Genomic DNA, 8,280 nt, shown 5'->3' with positions numbered 1-8,280 from the left:
GCTCTTTGCAACCCCATGGACTGCAGCTTGCCAGGCTCTTCTGTCCTCCACTGTCTCCTGGAGTTTGATTAAACTCATGTCCATTGAGTCTGTGATGCCATCCAACCACCTCAATCCTCTGTCATTCCCTTCTCCTGCCCTCAATCTTTCCCAGCATCAGGGTCTTTCCAGTGAGTGAGGTCTTCGTATCAGGCGGCCAAAGTATTGGAGCTTCAAGTTCAGCACCAGTCCTTCCAATGAATATTCAGGGTTGATTTCCTTTAGGATTGACTGGTTGGATCTCCTTGCTGTCCAAGGGCCTCTGAACAGTCTTCTCTAGCACCACAGTTTGAAAACATCAATTCTTTGGGGCTCAGCCTTCGTTAGGGTCCAACTCTCACATCTATACATGACTACTGGCAAAACCACAGCTTTGACTAGACGGACCTTTGTTGGCAAAGTGATGTCTCTGCTCTTTAATACGCGGTCTAGGTTTGTCACGGCTTTTCTTCCGATCTTCCTGATCCCATATTAGGTGAAATGCCCACCCTATTACTCACCCTGTCGCGTCCTAACCGATCACCTAATGCCACCCTTCCAGTCTATAAACACCGACTACTCGCTCATGAGAGGTTAGCTCTCCCTTGAGCCGGCCCCCTATTCCAACAGTGTCACCCGCTCTAACAAACTTTATCCTTCTCTCATTCTGCCTCATGTCTGGAAATTCTTTTCCAACCCATGCACAGACCAGGACAGGTGTCGTCAGACTTGGCTTCTTGCAAGTCCTGACTTTGAGTACTTGTTTGGCATAAACCCATTTACTTAGTCGGAGAGTTCGAAAGTATGGAATTCGACTACTTTTGGGGGTTTTAACTGGAGTAGTTGCTTTACAATGTTGCATTAGTTTCTGCTAACAGCAAAGTGAATGGGCTCTATGTGTACATATGTCCCCTCCCTCTTGAGCCTCCCCCCACCCTTCTAGGTCATCAGAGCGCAAGCTCTGTGCTACAGAGCATCTTCCTGCTGACTATCTATCTGACACTTGATCGTGTACGAACCTCAGTGTTGCTATCTCAGTCCCCCCTCCCCCTTTCCGAGTCCAAGGATGGACTACTTTTTAAGAAAATAATAATAGTTTTTCGTTTCATTGGTCAAGAGAGAATCCCAGCCAAACCCAGAAATAACATTCTTGTAAATATGAGATACGGGTCCCTGTGGGAAGTGGCCGTTCCCCAGAACCACTTATTCTGGGATGCTGAGACCCTCGTGTGCTGTTCATCGGCATTCCACAGAGCCCCCGACACACACATGCACACACACACACGCACACACATACACACAGTGCAGCCTGGAGAGGCGCTGAGAATGACCACCTGGGAGATCTTAGTTCCCCGACTAGGAATTGAACCTGGGTAACCTGGCATCCCGGGTGGCTCAGTGATAAAGAACCCGCCTGCTGACGCAGGAGATGCAGGTTGGATCCCTAGGTTCAGAAGATCCCCTGCAGAAGGAAATGGCAACCCACTCCAGTATTCTTGCCTGGAGAATCCCATGGATAGAGGAACCCGGTGGGAGTCAGGGAGACAGTAGGGGGATCAGATGCCGAGCCAGCAGCCCCAAGTTTATCTTCTGTCCTGTGAGAATGTCGGGAAAAACTGCCAGACATAAATAAACGTTTATTTTTAAACGAACTCTTCCGGCAACAAGAGAGTGTTCCCTTTTAAACCTCATAATCATTCGGAATTTACGCTGAACTTTTTATAGCTCTGGGAACAACCCGCCAGTCTAAGAGGAAAGTTTAATGGGTTTTATAGTTTGTTTACACCAACCAACGCCTGCGCCTGCCCCCACCTCTCGTTAACTTTCTCCTGACGGTTTTGCATTTGCCAAACCAGGTCTCGCTGGAAATGAACTGCAATCTAGAGGATCTGAATGTATTTTGCTTCTTCAGTAATAAGGATCCTACTTTATTTTGTAATGAAATGTATTAAAAGCTGGTTGGATTTATAGTTAAGGAGGTCTTTGGGGGGTTTTGCTGTGTCTTATTTATTTCTCTGGTCCATCTTTTCCCCCTTGGGTGTCAAGCGTGTTAGGAAGGGCAGTGAATAACCAATTCAGTCTCACTCGGGGATTCTTACTCTTTTACAGATGGAGTTAGAAAAGCCTGTTAAGGAGACACATGTCGTTCCTTTTCTGAGAACCTGTTTATTTATCTGGCTGTGCTGGGCCGTCTTTGCCGCGGGAAGGCTTTTTTGTATTGTGGTGTGTGGGCTCCTCATTCCGGCGGCTTCTCTTGTTGGGGAGCGCGGGTTCCGGGGAGCACGGGCTTCTGTGGTCGTGGCACGTGAGCTCAGTAGTGGGGGCACACGGGCTTAGTTGCCCCGAGACCTGTGGGATCTTCGTTCCCAGACCAGGGATAGACCACATGTCCCCTGCTCTGGAAGGCATATTCTTAACCACGGAAGCATCAGGGAAGTCCCCATGTTTCCTTTAGAAAGGAAGTTGCCATGGTCTGGATATTCACGTCTCCCCAGCATTTCTGTTGAAATCCTAATGTGGCCGGATGCCTTGGTGTGTGGGGGGGAGGTCTCTGAGAGGTGATTAGGTCATGAGGGAGGTGCCCTCAGGTACCAGAATTAGCGCTTTTATAAAAGGGACCCCAGAGAGCTTGCTAGACCCTTACACCATCCGAGGCCACATCGAGAAGGTGCTGGCTGTGAGCCAGGAAGGTGGTGGTGGTGGGGGGCCTTCACCCGAAGGCAACCGTGCTGCAGCCTTGACCTTGGACATCTAGCTTCCAAAGCTGTGAACAATGCATTTCCATTGTGGAGAAGTCACGCAGGCTGCGGTGTTCTGATAGCAGCCTGAATGTACTAGAACAAGACTGATACATTCGTGTGTGTGTGTGTGTGTGTGTGTGTGTGTGTGCACGCATCTTCCTCTATCTTTCACATCTGTGTGTGCTCAGTTGCTCAGTTGTGTCTGACTCTTTGTGACCCCAGGGACTATAACCTGCCAGGCTCCTCTGTCCACGGAACTCTCCAGGCAAGAATACTGGAGTGGGTTGCCATTCCCTTCTCCAGGGGGACTTCCCGACCCAGGGATCAATCCCAGATCTCCTGTGTTGGCAGGCAGATTCTTCACTATCTGAGCCACCAGGGGAGCAGAGGAGTTGTTTCATGGGATTATTGGGAGGACTAGTTGAGATCAGGTAAGTGAAGAGCCCAGCACTGTCCCCATGGACACACTTTAGCTGATGTTGTTAACTCCTTGCACAGTGATGAAGCTAAGGTGAGGAAGCGCCTGTGAAGCACCCAGCATGCCCACCTGTCACCAGCCTGGACCCTTCCTTGACACCTTCACTATTCTCCCAGTATCCATTCCCTTGTCTCCGGTAACTGCACCCAGTTTTCCTGGGGAGCCAAATGGGTCACCTCTTCCCGACTCCTCTTCTACCTGGTTTTGGGGAAGCTGGGTCCATAGGAGAGATCCTGTGACTCAGGACTGGCCAATCAGAACAGCACCCCCCCCCCAGGCCACTGTGATTGGTTCAGGCCACCCAATCAGATTTAACCAAATAGAACGTTTGCCAGGACAAGTGAGAGAAAGGCGCACCAACTTTCCCCACCTAATGTTTAGAGAGGTAAGCACAGCTTGGAAACTGCTGGAGGCTATCCTGCCACCATGTGAATGCCTAGAATGAAACAAAATGGAGGCTAGCAGAGCCCAAAGATACGTGGCAAGAGACTAGTGCTTGGTGACACTCTTTGAGCTCCTGGATCAAATCACACCTGAAGGTGTTTATACATACGGACTTTTTTGGATGTTATATAAGCCAACACAATGTTATTGCCCTCCCCCCTTTTTGTTTTTGGCCTCAAACCTATTTGAACTGTGTTTCTGTTTCATGCAAGCCGAGCCCTAACGGGTAAAGTCCTCCTGGTTTGTGATTGGATTTCTGGGGATTGGAATCTTTGAAATCTGCGTGGAGCAGCCACACACTTGGGTCATAGAGCTCCAAAGCGTTAGGGCAGCAAGGGGCTTTTGAGGAAACCCCAAGCAGTGACCAGAGGTTCAGAGCCCCATAGATGTGGGATGGAATCTCTGCCCTGTCCTTGCTCGCTGTGGGTCCTGGACAAAAAGGGGTTGTCATTATAATGGGGATGGTACAGGGAGGTGGAGGACGGAGGAGGCACGTAACCTGGTTGAGTCAGGAAGGATGAGCAGGAATTACTGAGGCAAAAGGAGAGAGCGCAGCAGAGGCTGAGGGAACAGTGAGAGCGAGTGCCCAGAAGTGGGGGGATGGCAGCACAGCTGGGAGCACTTCCAGGGGCTTCTGTGGCCATGGGCTAGTGCCACTCTGGGGGCCGGGGCGGCTCTGAGTCGAGGCCCGTGGGCCAGAGCCACACACTGGCAGGCCTCGGAGCTCAGTCAGCTGTGGCTTCCCCCTGAGGGTGATGGGGAGCCACTGGAGGGCTTCAGACAGCCACATCAGGGTGATGGTGCCAGACAGTCGTGTCAGGGTGACAGACACAGTGGTGTCAGGGTGACACACAGTCATGTCAGGGTGACAGACAGTCATGTCAGGGTGACAGACACAGTCATAGCAGGGTGAGACAGTCGTGTCAGGGTGACAGACACAGTCATAGCAGGGTGAGACAGTCGTGTCAGGGTGACAGACACAGTCGTGTCAGGGTGACAGACAGTCGTGTCAGGGTGTTTGACAGACACAGTGATATCAGGGTGACAGACTGTCGTGACAGGGTGATAGACACAGTCGTATCAGGGTGACAGACAGGTATATCTGGGTGTGTATGAAAGCTCTTTCTGAGCCTGAAATGAGGCAAGACTGGAGCAGAGGGGACAGGACAGTCAGGAGTGAACTGTCCCCTCTGTCCCCTGCGGCCTTCAGCACCTGGGATGCACAGGGGAGGTGTGGAAATCTGGGGACATCAGTGACGCAGAGGGTGGACAGATGTTATAGGAGCACCCGCAGTGTCCCCTCGGGAAGGACTGATACGGAAGCTGAAGCTCCAGTATTTTGGTCCCCTGATACGAAGAGCTGACTCACTGGAAGAGACCCTGATGCTGGGAAAGACTGAGGGCAGGAGGAGAAGGGATGACAGAGGATGAGATGGCTGGATGGCATCACTAACTCAATGGGCATGGGTTTGGGTGGACTCCGGGAGTTGGTGATGGACAGGGAGGCCTGGCGTGCTGCGTTCTGTGGGGTGTCCGTGTTCTGATGAAAGCTCTCTTCAGGGCAGTAGGCGGCCAGTTTCTTGCTGTGTCCTCACATAGTGTAAGGGGCCAGGAAGGTCTCTGGGTCTCCTTTTAAAATTTTGTTTATTTATATATTTTTTTGGTCGCACTGCACGGCATGTGGGATCTTAGTTCCCTAACCAGGGATCAAACTGGTGCCCCATGCATTGGAAACTCAGGAGTCTCTTTCTTTGACACCAAATGCATTCAAATTTATTAACAGACATTTAAAATAGGAAACTATCAATATAATAGACAAAAACATAGAAAATCTACATGATCTTGGGTTTGGTCTGTAGATCATGGACTTTGAGTTTTAACACACAACACAAAAAGCCAGTCCACAAAAGAAAAAGGTATTGCAGACTTTATAGGGTTAAAGATTTCTACTCTGAAACACCTTATTCAGAAAATCAAAAGACAAGCCACAGACTGAGAGGAAAATATTTGTAAAACTTGTACCTGATAAAGGATTTGGACTCAAAATACAGAAAGACCTCTAAAACAACTCCATCAAAAATGGAAAAGGATCTGGACACCCAGCCAAAGAACATTTACAGATAGTAAAAATCATACAAAAATATGCCCTGCATCATAAACCACTGTTATCATTGCCACGTTGTGCCCAGCTCTTTGCGACCCCCTGGACTGTAGCCTGCCAGGCTCCTCTGTCCATGGGATTCTCCACGCAAGAATACTGGAGTGGGGTGCCATGCCCTCGTCTAGGAAGCTCAGAGCATCACCTCAGGGACTAGGTTTCAACATAGGGATTTTGTGGGGACATATGCAGACCATAACACCATACATTACAACAGTAAATCACAAGTTTGTTTCTCTTTAAACTTTTGATTATTGCAAACACACATAACATACAACTTACCATCTAGGTGTAGCAAGAGGGCATCAGAGGGCAGACGCACTGAAACCATACTCACAGAAAACTAGTCAATCTAATCACACTAGGACCACAGCCTTGTCTAACTCAATGAAACTAAGCCATGCCCGCAGGGCAACCCAAGACGGGCGGGTCATGGTGGAGAGGTCTGACAGAATGTGGTCCACTGGAGAAGGAAATGGCAAACCACTTCAGTATTCTTGCCTTGAGAACCCCATGAACAGTATGAAAAGGCAAAATGGTAGGATACTGAAAGAGGAACTCCCCAGGTCAGTAGGTGCCCAATATGCTACTGGAGATCAGTGGAGAAATAACTCCAGAAAGAATGAAGGGATGGAGCCAAAGCAAAACCAATACCCAGCTGTGGATGTGACTGGTGATAGAAGCAAGGTCAGATGCTGTAAAGAGCAATATTGCATAGGAACCTGGAATGTCAGGTCCATGAATCAAGGCAAATTGGAAGTGGTCAAACAAGAGATGGCAAGAGTGAACGTCGACATTCTAGGAATCAGTGAACTAAAATGGACTGGAATGGGTTAATTTAACTCAGATGACCATTACATGTACTACTGTGGGCAGGAATCCCTCAGAAGAAATGGAGTAGCTATCATAGTCAACAAAAGAGTCCAAAATGCAGTACTCGGATGCAATCTCAAAAACAACAGAATGATCTCTGTTCGTCTCCAAGGCAAACCATTCAATATCACGGTAATCCAAGTCTATGCCCCAACCAGTAACGCTGAAGAAGCTGAAGTTGAATGGTTTTACGAAGACCTACAAGACCTTTTAGAACTAACACCCCCAAAAGATGTCCTTTTCATTATAGGGGACTGGAATGCAAAAGTAGGAAGTCAAGAAACACCCGGAGTAACAGGCAAATTTGGCCTTGGAATGTGGAATGAAGCAGGGCAAAGACTAATAGAGTTTTGCCTAGAAAATGCACTGGTCATAGCAAACACCCTCTTCCAACAACACAAGAGAAGACTACACATGGACATCACCAGATGGTCAACACTGAAATCAGATTGATTATATTCTTTGCAGCCAAAGATGGAGAAGCTCTATACAGGCAACAAAAACAAGACCAGTAGCTGACTGTGGCTCAGATCATGAACTCCTTATTACCAAATTCAGACTTGAGGAAAGTAGGGAAAACCGCTAGACCATTCAGGTATGACCTAACTCAAATCCCTTATGATTGATTATACAGTGGAAGTGAGAAATAGATTTCAGGGCCTGGATCTGATAGATAGAGTGCCTGATGAACTATGGAATGAGGTTCGTGACATTGTACAGGAGACAGGGATCAAGACCATCCCCATGGAAAAGAAATGCAAAAAAGCAAAATGGCTGTCTGAGGAGGCCTTACAAATAGCTGTGAAAAGAGAAGCAAAAAGCAAAGGAGAAAAGGAAAGATATAAGCATCTGAATGCAGAGTTCCAGAGAACAGCAAGAAGAGATAAGAAAGCCTTCTTCAGCAATCAATGTAAAGAAATAGAGGAAAACAACAGAATGGAAAAGACTAGAGATCTCTTCTAGAAAATTAGAGATACCAAGGGAACATTTCATGCAAAGATGGGCTCGATAAAGGACAGAAATGATATGGACCTAACAGAAGCAGATATTAATAAGAGGTGGCAAGAATACACAGAAGAACTGTACAAAAAAGATCTTCATGACCCAGATAATCACAATGGTGTGATCACTCATCTAGAGCCAGACATCCTGGAATATGAAGTCAAGTGGGCCTTAGAAAGCATCACTACGAACAAAGCTAGTGGAGGTGATGGAATTCCAGTTGAGCTGTTTCAAATCCTGAAAGATGATGCTGTGAAAGTGCTGCACTCAATATGCCAGCAAATTTGGAAAACTCAGCAGTGGCCACAGGACTGGAAAAGGTCAGTTTTCATTCCAATCCCAAAGAAAGGCAATGCCAAAGAATGCTCAAACTACCGCACAATTGCACTCATCTCACACGCTAGCAAAGTAATGCTCAAAATTCTCCAAGCCAGGCTTCAGCAATACGTGAACCGTGAACTCCCTGATGTTCAAGCTGGTTTTAGAAAAGGCAGAGGAACCAGAGATCAAATTGCCAACATCCGCTGGATCATGGAAAAAGCAAGAGAGTTCCAGAAAAGCATCTA

This window comes from Budorcas taxicolor, chromosome 18 (assembly GCF_023091745.1).
Source record: "Budorcas taxicolor isolate Tak-1 chromosome 18, Takin1.1, whole genome shotgun sequence".
Taxonomy (NCBI): domain Eukaryota; kingdom Metazoa; phylum Chordata; class Mammalia; order Artiodactyla; family Bovidae; genus Budorcas; species Budorcas taxicolor.
This window is presented reverse-complemented; position numbering follows the sequence as displayed.